This window comes from Ipomoea nil, unplaced genomic scaffold (assembly GCF_001879475.1).
Source record: "Ipomoea nil cultivar Tokyo-kokei standard unplaced genomic scaffold, Asagao_1.1 scaffold0672, whole genome shotgun sequence".
Lineage (NCBI taxonomy): Eukaryota > Viridiplantae > Streptophyta > Magnoliopsida > Solanales > Convolvulaceae > Ipomoea > Ipomoea nil.
The window spans coordinates 318,477-338,054 of NW_017617100.1; the positions used below are offsets into that span (position 1 = coordinate 318,477).

The 19,578-nt window shown below is 39.5% G+C and overlaps 1 long non-coding RNA gene across 1 annotated transcript; it reads left to right on the forward strand.

Moving 5' to 3' along the window:
* Nucleotides 1-507: 507 nt before the first annotated feature.
* On the forward strand, nt 508-18,611 carry LOC109174946. Its single transcript, XR_002053211.1, has 3 exons — nt 508-519; nt 2,302-2,305; nt 18,528-18,611. It is a non-coding gene; the product is annotated as an uncharacterized LOC109174946 (long non-coding RNA).
* Nucleotides 18,612-19,578: the final 967 nt, after the last annotated feature.

Here is a 19,578-nt window from a genome sequence, read left to right on the forward strand (position 1 = left end):
CTTATGTTCATAATTATGCTGCTTACCACCACAATGCATCTAAATCATTACTTGATATTTCCATGGATTTTGTGTTTGGTTTACCTTTAAGCTCTAGGAGGAAAGATTTTGTGCTTGTTGACAATTCAAACAAGATGCCTAAATTTAATATGTCTCATTTTGTTGAATTATTGCCATCCAGAATGTTTAAATTTCTCGATGTGTCATTAGACTTAATTGCCTTACTTGTTGATTTTAGGATGATGATTGGAGCGACTCGTGTCAAGCATCCCAAGAAAAAGTTCCATGACCGTGATAAAACACAAAGTGAGCTTGCTAATTTGTCTTTCATTGAAGATTTGGATTCGAGGACGAATCCTTTTCAAGAAGGGGAGAGTAATAAGAACCAGTACACATGGAATCCAATAAGGGTCTATACTGGACTCATCACAAGGCCAATAACTACATCCTTAAAGAATCATTGGTGGAAGAAACAAGAAGGCCCAATAATAATTCCATTCGATAGAGGAAAGTATTATAGTGGCCCATTTCAAATGATATCATGGATCAAAGGCAATGCTTACAAGATTTGAGGTTGAATCATTTTCAAGAAGGGGAGGATGATACGGCCCTACATAATGAAGATCCATCAAGAGTACCAATTGGGCCAATCACAAGGCCAAGTCCAAACGGTTAAGACAACTCTTCATTGGTGATATTCAAAGATGGTGGAAATCCAAGTCAAGCCCATTTGCAAAAGATGAAGAAGAATTCAAGGCTTTTTATAATTGTTTAAGTGCTGATTTTGGTGATTAAATTAGGCCCAAATCAACCCTATTATTTTTGGTCATCATTAATTTAAATTGGTTGGCATAAAAGAGAAAACACTAGTTATATTTAGAAAGGATTCCTTAAATCCTTTTCTAAATAAAACTCTATTTACTTATTTTCTAGATTAGGTTTAGGACTCTTTTTTCCATTGTATTTAGAATTATAATGCTGCCTCTATACTTATAATAAATAGGGCACATCCATATCAGTTTCAAGGAGGCTTTAATTCAATAAAATTCTTAAGTTTTTCTTTACACTTGTGCAAGAAACCTTATGGCTAATTGTGGACTCAATTAGTGGCTAGTCGTGGACTCGACTAGCAAATTGATTCGTGGACTCGAATCAATCTTACTTTCTTCAACCTTAGATTTAGGTTCGTGGACTCATTCTTGAATCGAAGGAAACTAGATCCGACTCTAGTTGATTGAAGATTGCAACATCGAGGTACTTGAAGCTACATGTGATTCTTCCAAGTCTTTGAGGATTCGAGACAAAGGGTTTCTCGTGAGGTTTAAGGTATTTTGATCCATCTCTATCTTTGCATTGAGAGTAATCTTGGGACAATACTCCATCTTATTTGAATCTTGGATTAGGTTCATATCAAAGCCAGACACATTGTTGAGGCGAGTGGCGAAGGTAACGCTGTGGGAACAGATCAAGAGATGAGAGTTGAGGATGAGGGAGCACCAGTTGCAACACCTCCGATAGTGCCGCAAGGAGAGTATATGGGAGGACCTTGGGGACACTCATACGATGAAATGTATGAGATGATTAACACAAGGTTTAACAATTTGAGTGCACAAGTCAATTATGGATTTGCTAATTTTGATCAAAGAGCAATTGTGTTAGAGGAAAGGATGGGCATTGAGAATGTCCAGAGATGGACCCCGTATGGTTGGGACCCTAGCTACATGCCACCAGGGGGTTCCTCAGGAGGCTTTGATCAAGGTAATCAGTTAAGCTTTAAAGTTCAGTTAGTAGTTAAGCTTGCGTAGCTAGTTGCGTTTAAGATTTAATTAAAATAATTAAGAACTCAGAGATTCCTATTTCACCAAAGTGTTCCTCAAGAAATCCTTAAACCAAATCTCGATACTCCTAGTATCCTTCTGAAAGTTTCCTTACCAAGTGATTCATTCGTTTGTTCTAAGTTTCGGGACGAATGTGGTGTTGATGTCCATGTATGATAAAGGATATGAGATTGGCGGTATATTGCGCTGCAGTGCACTTATCTTATGTTATGGTGCTGCGCTACCTTTGGCACTATGTGTGCTTGGATCGGCGGAACAGATTGGCGGTATAGATGGGCGAGGAGCATTTGTAGCACCAAGTGTTACGGCCTTCAAATCCGAATTAATTATTAAATTGATTCCGTTAATTAAAGTAATTAAGAAGGATTTAATACAATTATAATTCTTTTAATTAATCCAGGCGGTCCACAATGAATCATGGACCTTTGCCTGAACTAGGAACCTTAAGCCCATAGGGAATAAGGAAAGTGGGCCTTATTATTCAGACTCTGAATAGGTTTCCCTAAAACATATAAATAGAGGATTAGGAAGCAGATAGAACCCTTCCTCACCTCCCTCTCACTCAAAAATACTCTCACGTAATCCAGCCAAGGAAATCCCCCACCAACAAGCCTAGAAAGATCAATTGGGAGAAAAATCTTAGAGAAGAACCTTAGTAGCCAAGGATTATGGTTAGGGCTAAGAGGTAACCCATGTCTTACAAAACCTATTTTCCTCGCAATATCTTGATTATTGGCTCCTTTTATATGTGATTCTGTGATTGAGTCTTGTTAGAGCTCTGCCTAGGATTTATATTGTGTTTATTTGATAATCTGGTGATCTTTATGTTGTGAATTGATTATATGCGTGATCTTGCATTTTAATTATGTCTAGAGCCCTAGGGTTTATATCGTGAATTTCATATTATGGTGTTCTTGGTATATTTGGGTGGGTGTATGCATGATCGGGTGTTGAGTCTAGCCTAGGAATTGTATTTAGGACTTTGCATATAAATTTCTTGATGTTCTTGTGGTTCCGGATGCTCCTGAACCGTTGTGTGATTGATGTGGAGTCTTGGCATGTTTAGGAGTCGTGTTAGAACGTATTTGGAATGATTCTTGGTTTAATCTTCGTTAATTGAATCCGTGGTGTTGTTGTTATGTGTTTGAATGTGTCTGGACAAGGTTTTGGGTTCCATTAGAGATCCCGGGACCGAAAAGTTGCCTGTGTATCAGTGGGGGGTAGGTGGGGGCACGGGTACCCGCCACTTACTCGCTGCCCGGATCACCCTTGTCCAGTAGCCAATCGGCGGGCAGAGTGCTGCCCGCCGGCCACCCGCTGGAATGGTGGCTGGCGGGTGGTCCTCCACCTGCCGCCCACCCGCTGGAATTTGTTGGTGAGTCGTGATGTTTTTCCCCGTTCGTTGTTTCTCTATGTTCCGTTGTGTCCCGTTGTACCCCGTTTGTCGTATATGAGTCTCCTTGGATGTTTTGAATACCGTTTTAGGAATTTATGTGTAGTATGTGTCATTGCTGTTATGTCTTGATTGTTATTGATTAACTATGTGTTGATTGATTGAATGATGATGGGTATCGTGGTCATTGCGGAATGACCGGTATGACTAATGATGATGAGATTGTGATTGGTGGAAATGAATTATTGGTGGATGACACAACTAGTGTCCGGTTATTGTACTAAAGTTACAGACCTAGCGGTTATTGTGCTAAAGGCACAAACCCACCTTCACTAGCTTGTCGTTGAGCATGGGTCAGGTTATAAGTGCTGCGGTGTCATGTCGGGGCTATATTCACTGACCCCTTGGTATTGGTACTAGAGGTACTAATAAGAACCAGTACACATGGAATCCAATAAGGGTCTATAGTGGGCTCATCACAAGGCCCATAACTACATCCTTAAAAAATCATTGGTGGAAGAAACAAGAAAGTCCAATAATAATTCCATTCGATAGAGGAAAGTATTATAGTGGCCCATTTCAAGTGATATCATGGATCGAAGACAATGCTTACAAGATTCGAGGTCGAATCATTTTCAAGAAGGTGAGGATGATGCGGCCCAACATAATAAAGATCCATCAAGAGTACCAATTGGGCCAATCACAAGGCCCAAGTCCAAACGATTAAGACAACTCTTCATTGGTGATATTCAATGATAGTGGAAATCCAAGTCAAGCCCATTTGCAAAACATGAAGAAGATTTCAAGGCTTTTTATAATTGTTTAAGTGCTGATTTTGGTGATTAAGTTAGGCCCAAATCAGCCCTATTATTTTTGGTCATCATTAATTTAAATTGTTTGGCATAAAAGAGAAAACACTAGTTGTATTTAGAAAGGATTCCTTCAATCCTTTTCTAAATAAAACTCTATGTACTTGTTTTCTAGATTAGGTTTAGGACTCTTTTTCCCATTGTATTTAGATTACAATGCTGCCCTATACCTATAAATAGGGAACATCCATATCAGTTTGAAAGAGGCTTTAATTCAATAAAATTCTTAAGTTTTTCTTCACATTGTGTAAGAAACCTTATGGCTTATTGTGGACTCAATTAGTGGCTAGTCGTGGACTCGACTAGCAAATTGATTCGTGGACTCGAATCAATCTTCCTTTCTTCAACCTTAGATTTAGGTTCGTGGACTCGTTCTTGAATCGAAGGAAACTAGATCCGACTCTAGTTGATTGAAGATTGCATCATCAAGGTACTTGAAGCTACAATGGGATTCTTCCAAGTCTTTGAGGATTCGAGACAAAGGGTTTCTCATGAGGTTTAAGGTATTTTGATCCATCTCTATCTTTGTATTGAGAGTAATCTTGGGATAATATTCCATCTTTATTTGAATCTTGGACTAGATTCATATCAATTTGGTATTCAGAGCCTAGGTTTATCTCATTATCATTAGAAATTTGGTTTCTTTGGTTCCCTAGGTTTTTCTCGTTCTTATCTTACATACTACTTTTATTCGTGTCTTATTCATTAAAAACCCCCAAAAAATGTTCCTTCGCATTCTTGATTGTGTTCTTGAATCTTGATACATGTTCTCCAGTTTCTTGAAAAACAATCCCGAAAGAGTTTTGCTTTTTTCCCGTCCAATATCAACGAGACCTCGCACCTCCTAAGCACCATATTACCAAAAATTCTGTTAAGAAAATAAACCATCTCACCCTTACCTATATCCAAAGCGCATTTACGCGCAATTACGTCTCAATCACACCCTATCCAGATTTCCGCGTTCTGTGACCATTTTCAAAGAATGACTTATATCTAGAGATCCACTGGTTAGTTTTATCTGAAATTTTGATATGTTGTATATCTCTTCTAGGGCGTTCTTTTGATATATTATACACGTGCTAATTCCTTACTTTCATTGAGATATTCATCTTCGAATTAAGGGCAGTGTTTCTGTTTTTCTGGGTGATTCTTGAAATTCTTGATTTTGTTTTGAAGGTGTTGTGTAGATCCTCTTGGTCCGAAATTTTTGTTGATATTTACATTAGTTATTTGGAGGTTACTTATCAAAAAAATCAAAAAAAAAAGTCAAGAAATTTGAAAAAAAAACAAAACAAAAAAGAGAAAGCAATAAAGAAGAAGAATAAGGTTAGGAAAAGAATCTGGTTGGTAGGAGAAATTTGGAGGGATAAGGAAGGGGAAAAGTATAAGGTTGGAAGGAGTTCTTGATATATTCTTATTTGGTTGTGGTACACTTGCACCCCTATTACATTCTATTTGTGTCTATCTACTGATATTGGTCCTGCGTATCTTTCTGCCATACTTCTTTCTTTGCTTCCCTTTTTCTTCCAAATCTTGCTTAGTTTCTTTGCTTGTATTGTCCTTTTTCTTTCCTTCTTGCTCTCAATTTTATTACCTACCTCACAATACACCTTCCTCTCAAAGGCTTGTGAAGTTTTCCAAGGTACGTTTTCTTGAACTTCGAGGTTGAATCCATATCAACTTGAGTTCCAGACTAGAATTTTCCTTTTTGGAACAAGGCTTGTGAGAGTATCTGCCACTTGGAGTGATACACGAGTGGAGTGTGTGTTTGTAAGACTGTGTAGTGCACCCCCAGAGCTATATAATCCACCTCTTACCTGCGAGATGAGAATAGTGAGGGAGCGAGCCAACTTTTTGCTTTGACTAACGTGACTACTCACACATCTTCTTGTTTTTTTTTTTAGATATTTTTTTCCTCTACAGATGGCTGAACAAGTTCCAAACCTGCCCCAGGCATTAGAACAAAAGATAGACAGGTTACTCAAACGAATGAATAATTTGGAGCAACGCTCACACCAAGTGCAACCACCACACAATGATGAGCGACACCTGCCACCGGTAGGAATAGTGGATCCTAGATGTCAAAGGATCCAGCAGCGTAATGCGGAGTTAGGAAACATTAAACATGAAATTCCTAACTTCACCGGTGAGAAAGGACCTACTGAATACATAGAATGGGAGAATGCTGTTGAAACTCTTTTTCATTTAAAGCACTATTCTGATTTTACAAAAATTAGGCTAGTTGCTACATCTTTTAAGGGTTATGAATTATCTTGGTGGCGAAAAAGAAATGGAGAGAGAGTTGCTAATTTTATTCCTTATGAATCTTGGGTTCAAGTGAGGGAAGATATGCGCCTAACCTTTCGTCCTAAATTTTTTTTGTATGATCTTGAAAGAAAATTGCAGGGAACGGTGCAAGGAACAAAGTCAGTTGATGAGTACCACCAAACTATAAATATTTTGCTTAAACAGGGAAACATACATGAAGAAGAGACAAAAACTGTTGCTCGTTTTGTACATTGATTGAAATTAGAAATTCGATGTGGAATGAGTATTCAGAGATATGACACCCTTTATGATGCTTTGTATGCTGCACGTGAATCTGAGGCAAAAATTAAAGAGATGAAAATGCACAAGTCCAACAATATTGCATCAAGATGGAACAACACTTGTTCCACCCTTCAAAGGCGTGATGAAAATCCTCCTCCAAGAGATGATTCACGAGACAACGGTAAGGTAAAGGTAAGTGAGGCTGTGACGCCTCAACATGATAGAGAATTGATTTGTTATAGATGTAATGGGAGAGGCCACATAGCTCGTGATTGCCCTAACAAGAGGGTAGTTAAGATAACAAAACAATCTGAAAATTTTGCTTCTTGTCTTGAATATAAGTCTAAGGATGAGGTATGTGACCATTTTGAAACTCTCAATGAACATGTTGAGGGAGAACCATTCATACCTTTCGATTCTGATTCTAAATATGTTGCTAGTGAGTCTAGTCATACTATTGTTGTTAAGGAGGTTTTGAATGTTCACCCTTTAAAAGAAGATGAGTCTCAAAGAGAAAATATATTTTGTACTAAAGGGTCAATTAGAGAGAATGCTTGTGCAATGGTAATAGATTCTAGAAGTTGCACAAATATGGCTAGTGCAGTTATGGGTAAATTTCTCCAGTTACCTTTGCTTAATCATCCAAATGCTTATTGTTTGCAATGGTTAACTGATGCAGGAGAAGCTAGAGTAACCAAACAGGATCTTATTCCTTTATCTATTAACAGTTACTCTGATGAAATCTTGTGTTATAATATCCCAATGCAGGCTGTTCATATCTTGTTAGGTAGACCATGGCAATTTGACAGAAAAATAAGTTATGATGGAATGAGAAACACTTATGTGTTTCACATGAATGGAGTTACATATGTCTTGCCTCGTTTGTATCCTAAACAAGTAGAAGAAATTCAATTGACATTGATGCAAGCTCTCAAACCAGCCTCAAAGAAGGAAGAAATCAAAGAGAGAAAAGTGGAACCTCCATGTTTGGAATTGCAATCACCACTCCAATCCTCTAACTCAGTTTGTAGCCAAACAAAGGGACCACAATCAGTGATACAGTGGAAAGGATCAGCCCAAGGTGTCAAAGTGCAACCTCTCTTGGTCACTACAAAGGATATTAAGCAAGAGAAAAGAAGGGGAGTAACTATTTACTCACTTTTATTTCAAAAGCATGCATTAAAATTCTCTAGATTTGTTTGCCATGTTTCTATTAATGATCTACTTGCTAGATGTGTTAGAAATTTGTTTGCATCCATACATCCGAGATTCCTTAACTTTGATTTTACTAAAACTTTATTTGATAGAGATAAGGAATCACTGGAAAGTTATAAGGCACATTTGAAAACTTCTTATGGCAAATACTACTTGCTCAAGGAGTTTTGGTTCAAAGTCAATGGGATTGACACTTTTTGCTTGGATTTGAGCAATGGTCGGTCGTGCGGTCGATGGGGTCCTGGCGGCGAATGGCCAGTGGTGTGTGGTCGGCGGCGGTTGTCTGGAGAGCGGCTGAGGGATTTCGGGTGGTCGGCCGGCGTAGAGGGAGAGAGGGAGAGAGAGAGAGAGTAGGAGTGGGACGAAGAAGAGGAAGAAGGATTTTTGATTTGGGGATTTTGTGATTTTAGGGTTTAAGAAAGTTGTGTCCCCTTGAGGTTTCAAGATATACTTATGGCCTAGTGGTTAAGGCTTTGGTTTTGTAAGTGAGAGATCTAAGGTTCAATTCCCATTGGTTGCATTAGCCCCTTTTTGTGCATCCTTCCATGCTTTGAGCTTCCTATCGTTCTTTTGGTCCGACATGGTAGGTGTTCTGGTTAGATCTTCTTGTCGGCCCTTTGGTTTAACCACGTGTTGGGTTTTTGGGGGTTCATAGATTATAGAAGGCGTGGATCTTAGCCCTTCACTTACTCCGAGGGGTGGTATTCAGGGAATTTTAAGCTGATCGAATTAATTGACTTTGCCTTTTATTTTAGGTCGTAAGAATTTCTAAATTACTGAACTAAACAAGTGATTATACTAAGAGGGTAGTTTACAGGGGTTCATAGTTTATCCTAGGCAGAATTCTTCTTCCTGATTTTCCTCTTATTGATTCGCGGGATCCTCGTCCCCTAGGGCCACATTTTCTGTGTCGATGTTGGCTTCGGTTTCAAGGTCGGCCTGGGTGCGGCTAATGACGAATACATTTCCAGGAGCACCGTAACTCCCTCGATTATTCGCGCCCCCTTGTTGGCCCATGACTGTAGGGTTTGTGTTCGGGGGTCAAGTGCACTGGAAGGACTTGTGTCCTTCTCCCCCGCAGTTGAAGCACTGCAAAGGGTTCCCCAGGCAATCCTTGCCCCTATGATCCTTCTTGCATCTTCGGCAAAGGAGTGGTCTTGCGTTGGCTTCGTTATTTCTCATAGACGATCCTTGGTTAGTTGGGTTAACCGTCCTTGTGTTATAGTCGTTCCTAACCCTTTTTGTAGGTGGCGCCCCGCTTCCCGCGTTCCTCTTACGGATCTGTTCCTGAACTCCCCGCTGAAGAAGTTGGACTCGATAGAGGTCGGCGGCGCTAGTGTAGGCTTCGTTAAGGGTTCGGGGTTTGCTTACGATTAGAGTCTTTCGGGCTTCGAAGTTGAGGCCCATCACAAATTTCTCTATCTTGGTTGTTTCTGTAGGCACTAATTTGGGCATGAAACGAGCTAGCTCGAGAAATCGTTTGTGATATTCCATGACCATAGCCATCCCCTGTTTTAGGTAGAGAAATTCCTCGTACATGGTTGCCCTTATGTGTGCGGGGTAGAACCGCTCCCGTAGTCATTCTTTTAGGGACTCCAAGTTGAACCCTGGTTCTTGCCTACAAGTAGGTCCTCCGTGAACCCACCAAAGATCGGCTTCGTGTCTGAAGTAGAATGAGGCTATTTCTACGCGGCGTCCCTCCGGGCATTCTACTACTCCGAAGATCTTGTCAAAGGTTCGGATCCATTCTTCGAGGATCGTGGGGTCCTCTTCTCCTGAGAAGGTGGGCGGGCGATGGTTCGAGACTTTGCGAGCGACATCTGAGTTTCCGTTTGGCGGTGGTAGTGGTCAGTTATTGTTATGGAGGACAGCGTCGCTCAGTGTTTGGGCGACCTGAGTCAGCTGTTGTAGGTTCTGGGCTAGAGATTCGTGAGCGGAGGATTCAGGGGTCCTTGACTGACTTCTTGTTGGCGCCATTCTGATGGTCTATAGGGCCAATATTGATCGTAACGATAAGTTAGTGGGTTGCATCCTTACCTTGATGCGATAAGTATAGGGGATTTTAAACTAAGCACAGAATAGAGTGAGGGGGAGTTAGGCTTATAATAATAGATAACTCACAGCCTCACCGCGTGTCCTAAGTTTCCTGAATCCTATGTACTTAAATACCTAGAGTTGAAGCTTAATGTCCTAAAGTCTTGTCTTAAGAGTCTTATCCCAGTGTCGAACTTAGGCTCTGATACCAACTGTAACACCCCAAATTTTTAAAACTTTTAAAGCTTATGAAATAAAGGCAACTCTATTATAAACTCCCAAGTAGAGCATATACTAAACATAATAGTTGGGATGCTATGCCACATCTGAGCTAGAGAACTCAGATGCACAGGCTAAACTATCCAAACATAAGAAATCCTCAATTCAACATTCAATACAACTTCAAGACACGCAAGCCGCTAATTGAACTAATCTAACTAAGTCCAGGTTCCGACTAGCGCGCTCATTACCTGAAAAACATTCGGTATAACAACCGTCAGCGAATAATGCTGGTAACCCACTCCAACGCGTTACGTACAATATAGGTAGGTATAAGAAACTCATTTTGAAACTGGAATACATATATACTTAAGAAACTCTAATTTAAATCCGAGAATAGACTAAGTCAAGCAACAACAGATACATTCAATACAATTAGACTCAACCATAAAGATTCTAGCATGCATCCTAGGGTCTTACGACCGCGCAATATTAATCATATCAATATCCAGTTATCATTACAGACAAACAATCAACAATAAGACACACATTGGTGCACACACATATGGTGGTGCTGCAGGACCATTCACATGACCCGAACCTTGAGTTCCATTGCCAAGGGGTGATGCAGCCCACATAATGAAGATCCATTAAGAGTACAAATTGGGCCAATCACAAGATCCAAGGCCCAAAATCAGCTTTATTATTTGTGTTCATCATTATTTTAAATTGTTTGTATTTAGAAAGGATTCCTTAAATCCCTTTCTAAATAAAACTCTATTTACTTGTTTTCTAGATTAGGTTTAGGACTCTTTTTCCCATTGTATTTAGAATTATAATGCTGCCCCTATACCTATAAATAGGGCACATCCATATCAGTTTCAGGGAGGCTTTAATTCAATAAAATTCTTAAGTTTTTCTTTACACTTGTGTAAGAAACCTTATGGCTAATTGTGGACTCAATTAGGGGCTAGTCGTGGACTCGACTAGCAAATTGATTCGTGGACTCGAATCAATCTTACTTTCTTCAACCTTAGATTTAGGTTCGTGGACTCGTTCTTGAATCGAAGGAAACTAGATCCAACTCTAGTTGATTGAAGATTGCAACATCGAGGTACTTGAAGCTACAATGGGATTCTTCCAAGTCTTTGAAGATTCGAGACAAAGGGTTTCTCGTGAGGTTTAAGGTATTTCGATCCATCTCTATCTTTACATTGAGAGCATTCTTGGGACAATATTCCATATTTATTTAAACCTTGGACTAGGTTCATATCAAGGGGTGAGTGCATATAGCCCTAACATGGCCCTGCAGCACTTTAATTTGTACCGCAGCACAAGGAGATTGATCGCAACCAAACGGTGGGCTGCAGCCCTATTATCATGTATATCTGATCGCAACCAGATTATGGACCGCCAGCTCTATATATATATATATATATATATAACAGCCGATTGTTCTCAACCAATCCAACTGCCTGTATAGCCGACCGATCGCAACCGGTCGGGTTAATACCTGGTGGTTCTCAACCCACCAGATAGTCATTATAGCCATTGATCGCAACCAATTGGGGTATCATGCACAATCAACATAGAAGCCAAACAACATACAATCCACATTAACACATAAAGAGGGGGAATCGTCGGGGAACACTTGTCCTAATATAACTTATACGTAACAAACCATATTAAACCACTCATGACACTCCTATGGGATCATACACCTTCCTCCTAGACCAACGGGATACCAATTCAACTAGCATGCAATACACAAGACTCTTTTATTTTAAGAACGGCACTCGAAACATCAAACAAGACTCACATACAACAAATGGGGTACAACGGGACACAGGGAAACATCAAACGGGAAAAAACACCACGAATCATGCAGGAATTCCAGCGGGTAGTTGGCGGGTGGAGGACCACCTGCCAACCACCCGCCGGCGGCGTGCACTGTTCCAGCGGGTGGCAAGCGGGCAGTCCACCGCCCACCGACTGCCTGCTGGAACAGTAGCGACGAACAGCGGGTAGGTGGCGGGTGGTCAGTCCCCCACCTACCCCCCACTGATACACAGGCAACTTTATGGCCCCGGGATCCCTCGTGGAACTCGAAACCATGTCGAAACACATTCAAACACACAATGACCACACCACGTATTCAATCAACGGGATTAAACCAAGAATCACACCAAATACTTCCTAACGCGATTCCTAAACATGCCAAGACTCAACACCCGATCATGCAAATTCCCACCCAAACATACCAAGAATAACATAATACGAAATCCATGTTATTACCCTAGGGCTCTAGACATAACCAAAACACAAGATCGTTCATATAACTTATCATAGTATCAAGAACCTCACGATTATCACATAAGCATCAAGATTAACACATAAACATCAAGATTATCATATAAACACCATATAAACCCTAGGCAAAACTCTATCAAGACTCAAGCACATAATCATATATCAAAGGAGCCAATGAAGAAGATATAGCAAGGAAAATAGGTTTTGTTGAGACATGGGTTGCCTCTTAGCCTTAATCAATATCCTTGGCTACTAAGGTTCTTTCTCTAAGATCTTCTTGCCCTGGGTTCTCCTACGTTTGGTAACAGGGGAATTCCTGGGAATATCTTGTGTGGTATAATCAATTGTGGTGGGATCTCTAAATGCTTCCTAACCCCTTATATATATATATATATATATATATATATATATATATATATATATATATATATATATATATATATATATATATATATATATATATATATGAGTCCTAACTAGGGTCTGAATAGTAAGGATTCACTTATTCTATTCCTTATAGGACTAAGGGTTTGGTTTAAGGATAAGGGTCCATGATCCATGGTGGGCCCCCCTCAATTAATTAAGGGGATCCTAATCCAATCAGATCCCTTTCTAATTATTATTAATGGTAATCAATTAAATAATTAGTCAGGGTTAGAGGCCGTACCACGGGGTGTTACAGTACATACCTGCAACGCACCCCCATCTGAAGAGACAAATCCTAGAGGAGGGACACAGTTCACCTTACTCCGCGCACCTGGAGGCGATAAACTGTACCAAGATGTAAAGAAGTTATTTTGGTGGCCCAATATGAAAAAGGAGGTAGCAGACTTTGTGAGCAAATGCCTAAACTGCCAAAAAGTAAAACCTGAGCGGTGCAAACCCAAGGGACTTGTACAGCCCCTCGAAATACCCCAAGGGAAGTGGTGATATGAACCTAGTCCAAGGTTAAAAAAAAATGGAATATTGTTCCAAGATTACTCTCAATGCAAAGATAGAGATGGATCAAAATACCTTAAACCTCATGAGAAATCCTTTGTCTCGAATCCTCAAAGACTTGGAAGAATCCCATGTAGCTTCAAGTACCTCGATGTTGCAATCTTCAATCAACTAGAGTCGGATCTAGTTTCCTTCGATTCGAGAACGAGTCCACGAACCTAAATCTAAGGTTGAAGAAAGTAAGATTGATTCGAGTCCACGAATCAATTTGCTAGTCGAGTCCACGACTAGCCACTAATTGAGTCCACAATTAGCCATAAGGTTTCTTACACAAGTGTAAAGAAAAACTTAAGAATTTTATTGAATTAAAGCCTGCTCGAAACTGATATGGATGTGCCCTATTTATAGGTATTGGGGCAGCATTATAATCCTAAATACAATGGGAAAAAGAGTCCTAAACCTAATCTAGAAAGCAAGTAAATATAGTCCTATTTAGAAAGGAATTTAAGGAATCCTTTTCTAAATACAAAAAGAGTCCTAAACCTAATCTAGAAAGCAAGTAAATATAGTCCTATTTAGAAAGGGATTTAAGGAATCCTTTCTAAATACAAATTAGTGTTTTCTCATTAATTCCAAACAATTTAAAATAACGATGACCACAAATAATAAAGCCGATTTGGGCCTTGGATCTTGTGATTGGCCCAAAGCACCATATTACCAAAAATTCTGTTAAGAAAATAAACCCATCTCACCCTTACCTATATCCAAAGCGCATTTACGCACAATCACGTCTCAATCACACCCTGTCCAGATTTCCGCGAGCTGTGACCAGTTTCAAAGAATTACCTATATCTCGAGATCCACTAGTTAGTTTTATCTGAAATTTGGATATGTTGTAGATCTCTTCTGGGGAGTTCTTTTGATATATTATACACTGTCTAATTCCTTCTGGTTAGTGAGATATTGATCTTCAAAGTCAGGGAATTGTTTCTGTTTTTCTGGGCGATTTTTGAAATTCTTGATTCTGTTTTGAAGGGGTTGTGTGGTTCCTCTTGGTCCGAAATTTTTGTTGTCATTTACAGTAGTTATTTGGAGGTTACCTATCAAAAAAAATCAAGAAAGTTGAAAAAAAAAAGGAAAAAAAGAGAAAGCAATAAAGAAGAAGATTAAGGTTGGGGAAAGAATTTGGCTGGTAGGAGAATTTTGGAGGGACAAGGAAGGGGAAAAGTATAAGGTTGGAAGGAGTTCTTGATATATTCCTATTTGGTTGTGGTACACCTGAACCCCTATTACATTCTATTTGTGTGTATCTACAGATATTGGTCCTGCATATCTTTCTGCCATATTTCTTTATTTGCTTCCCTTTTTCTTTCAAATCTTGCTTAGTTTCTTTGCTTGTATTGTCCTTTTTCTTTCATTCTTGCTCTCAATTTTATTACCTACCTCGCGATACACCTTACTCTCAAAGTCTTGTGAAGTTTTCCAAGGTACGTTTTCTTGAACTTTGAGGTTGAATCCATATCAACTTGAGTTCCAGACTAGAATTTTCCTTTTTGGAAAAAGGCTTGTGAGAGTATCTGCCACTTGGAGTGATACACGAGTGGAGTGTGTGTTTGTAAGAGTGTGTAGTGCACCCCCTGAGCCATATAATCCACCTCTTACTTGCGAGCTTAGAATAGTGAGGGAGCGAGCCAACTTTTTGGTTTCACTAACATGAATACTCACATATCTTCTTGTTTTTAGATTTTTTTTCCTATACAGATGGCTGAACAAGTTCCAAACCTGCCCCAGACAGTAGAACAAAAGATAGACAGGTTACTCAAACGAATGAATAATTTGGAGCAACGCTCACAGCAAATTATTCACTTTGCTTTTGGGATTAGTTTTGGTAGATAAAATGATATGAACCTAGTCCAATATCCAAATAAGATGGAGTATTGTCCCAAGATTACTCTCAATGCAAAGATAGAGATGGATCAAAATACCTTAAACCTCACGAGAAACCCTTTGTCTCGAATCCTCAAAGACTTGGAAGAATCCCATTGTAGTTTCAAGTACCTCGATGTTGCAATCTTCAATCAACTAGAGTTGGATCTAGTTTCCTTCGATTCAAGAACGAGTCCACGAACCTAAATCTAAGGTTGAAGAAAGTAAGATTGATTCGAGTCCACGAATCAATTTGCTAGTCGAGTCCACGACTAGCCACTAATTGAGTCCACAATTAGCCATAAGGTTTCTTACACAAGTGTAAAGAAAAACTTAAGAAGTTTATTGAATTCAAGCTTGTTTCAAACTGATATGGATGTGCCCTATTTATAGGTATAGGGCAGCATTGTAATCTAAATACAATGGGAAAAAGGGTCCTAAACCTAATCTAGAAAACAAGTAAATAGAGTTTTATTCAGAAAAGGATTTAAGGAATCCTTTCTAAATACAACTAGTGTTTTCTCTTTTATGCCAAACAATTTAAATTAAAGATGACGAAAAATAATAGGGCTGATTTGGGCCTAATTTAATCACCAAAATCAGCACTTAAACAATTATAAAAAACCTTGTAATCTTCTTCATCTTTTGCAAATGGGCTTGACTTGGATTTCCACCATCTTTGAATATCACCAATGAAGAGTTGTCTTAATCGTTTGGACTTGGGCCTTGTGATTGGCCCAATTGGTACTCTTGATGGATCTTCATTATGTTGGGCCGCATCATCCTCACCTTCTTGAAAATGATTCGACCTCGAATCTTGTAAGCATTGTCTTCGATCCATGATATCACTTGAAATGGGCCACTATAATACTTTCCTCTATCGAATGGAATTATTATTGGGCCTTCTTTTTTCTTCCACCAATGATTCTTTAAGGATGTAGTTTTGGGCCTTGTGATGAGCCCACTATAGAACCTTATTGGATTCCATGTGTACTGGTTCTTATTATTAAACTAAAGATAGAGATGGATCAAAATACCTTAGACCTCCCGAGAAACCCTTTGTCTCGAATTCTCAAAGACTTAGAAGAATCCCGTTGTAGCTTCAAGTACCTCGATGATGCAATCTTCAATCAACTAGAGTCGGATCTAGTTTCCTTCGATTCAAGAACGAGTCCACGAACCTAAATCTAAGGTTGAAGAAAGTAAGATTGATTCGAGTCCACGAATCAATTTGCTAGTCGAGTCCACGACTAGCCACTAATTGAGTCCACAATTAGCCATAAGGTTTCTTACACAAGTGTAAAGAAAAACTTAAGAATTTTATTGAATTAAAGTCTGTTTCAAACTGATATGGATGTGCCCTATTTATAGGTATAGGGCAGCATTGTAATCTAAATACAATGGGAAAAAGAGTCCTAAACCTAATCTAGAAAACATGTAAATAGAATTTTATTTAGAAAAGGATTTAAGCAATCCTTTCTAAATACAACTAGTGTTTTCTCTTTTATGCCAAATAATTTAAATTAATGATGACGAAAAATAATAGGGCTGATTTGGGCCTAATTTAATCACCAAAATCAGCACTTAAACAAATATAAAAAGCCTTGTAATCTTCTTCATCTTTTGCAAATGGGCTTGACTTGGATTTCCACCGTCTTTGAATATCACCAATGAAGAGTTGTCTTAATCGTTTGGACTTGGGCCTTGTGATTGGCCCAATTGGTACTCTTGATGGATCTTCATTATGTTGGGCCGCATCATAAAAAGACAACACAATAGGAAGAAAACTGACAGCAATTGAATAGAGGATAGACGGTAAGAAAATATATAAATTAGGTTGTGATTTGTAACCTCTAAGACGTGAATAAGCCAACTTGGCTCTGATTCCAAAGATGATGTGATCCTCGGGCTAGAGACGAAGTTTGGAAACCTTGCGTTCTTGTTTGGTCCTCGGGCTTTTCCACGTCTCTAGTAGAACGGAGCTAGCATTGTCTCGGTTAGTTTGTGATGTTGTTCTGTTAGACGGATTTGGGTTGTGTTGCGAGAAGGGTTATGTTGTTTTCTAAGATTGGGATTCGCCCACACCTGGTTTGAAGGTGATACGAAGAAGGAGACGCCACAAGGAAGAAAACAATCCTTGATAAGTCGGAAAGTCTTGAAGAACTCAAGAACAAGGCAAGGCACAAGTAGTGCTCTTGTTTTCTATTTCTCAAAAACTGATGTGTGTGCTTTACAAAGAGATTATGAGTGTTATATATAGCTCCCTTGCATGCCTCTTGCCTAAAGACTAGGACATGGATAGTTTAAATTCAAACATAGCACTAAAGTCTAACTAAAACAAATAACTAGACTACTTATTATAAAAGAAATAATATGCTACTCATTATTTGAATACTAATGGATAGTCCAATAAGTTTATTTACTATCCATGTAATCAGCACAACCCAATTATATTAATTGCCCTCCAACTGGACCCCAATTAGATTAACCGGCCGCTCCTTGTCCTCATCAAATTGATCCATATCCCATTGAGCGCTAATTAGCCCTCCAACGGCATCTTGTAATTGTTTAGCCTTCGCCCTTGTTATTGGACCATCTACTAGGACTCGTAATGGATCATCGTTGTCCTCAATACAAAATCTGGGTAATAGTAGATCGATTAACCAAGATGGCGTGGTTTATTCCCATGAAAGAGACTTGGACAATGACACAACTAGCCAAAGCCTACATAAATCAGGTAGTCAAATATCACGGGATCCTATGAAACATCGTTTCAGATAGAGATCCCAGATTCCTCTCGCAATTCTGGAAAACACTACAATCGGCATTGGGACGAGACTAAAATTGAGCACCGCCTTCCACCCCACTACCGACGGCCAAACCGAGAGGACAATCCAGACCCTCGAGGACATGTTAAGAGCCTGTATGTTAGACTTCCAGGGAACATGGGAGGAACATCTAGATCTAATCGAATTCTCGTACAACAACAGCTATCACGCGAGCATCCGTATGGCACCCGACGAAGCACTATATGGCCAAAAGTGCAGGACTCCCATATGTTGGGAGGACATGGTCAATCCAGTGACTCTGGGACCACAGTATTTACAAGACACCATAACAAAAATCAAACACATACAAGAGAGAATGAAGGCTGCACAGGACCGCCAGAAGTCCTACGCCGATCTATGTAGGAAACAGGCCGAATTCTCGGCAGGAGAGAAAGTTTGGCTAAAGATCTCACCCACTCAAGGAGTGATGAGATTCGGAAAGAAAGGGAAACTAAGTCCTAGATTTATTGGTCCCTACAAAATCCTGGAGAAAGTCGGGAACCTAGCTTATCGCCTCGCATTGCCAGCCAAACTAGAGCGGGTACACAACGTATTTCACGTGTCGCAACTAAAGAAATATGTGCACGACGCGGCTGTAACACCCCTAAAATTTGAAAATTTGAATACTTACTATATAAAGGTAATATTATCATAAAATCCCAAAACAGAGCATACTAATCATAAGTGTTTGGGGTGCTATGCCACATCTGAGCTGGAGAACTCAGATGCAAAGGCTAAACTATCTAATTATCCTCAAACAATGTCATTACATCATTATGGCACACAGGCCGAATAGGAAACTAACTATCTAAGCCTCGGGTCCTCTAGCGCGCTCCGGAGCTAATCATCTGTGCCTGAAAGCCAAATATATCTGTTCAGCGAATAATGCTGGTAACCCACTCCAATGCGTTAAAATACAACATAGGTGTATATATATATATATATATATATATATATATATATATATATATATATATATATATATATATATATATATATATATGAAAACCATTTTGAAGCCGGAAGATATATACTAGGAGATCTAGTTTTAAAACCGAGAATAGACTCAACAAGTAGGGACAAGCACATTCAACAGATATAATCATGCATATAAAGATACTAGCATATATCCTAAGGTCACAAGATTATTTCACATTATTCATATCATTATTCAATCATTATCTCAACACATAAGCACACTTTGGTGGCGCCACAAGACCAATCGCATGCCCATACATGTGGGTCAGCGCATATAGCGCTTACGGCCCCGCAGCACCCTGCCTCGTACTGCAGCACGAGGGGTTGATCGCAACCAACCGATGAACCGCAGCTCATCATAACGTTTGATCGCAACCAAACGGTGGACCGCAACCCAAAAAGTGTATTTCTTATCGTAACCAGATTATGAACCGCAGCTCATGTATAACGTTTGATCGCAACCAAACGGTGGACCGCAA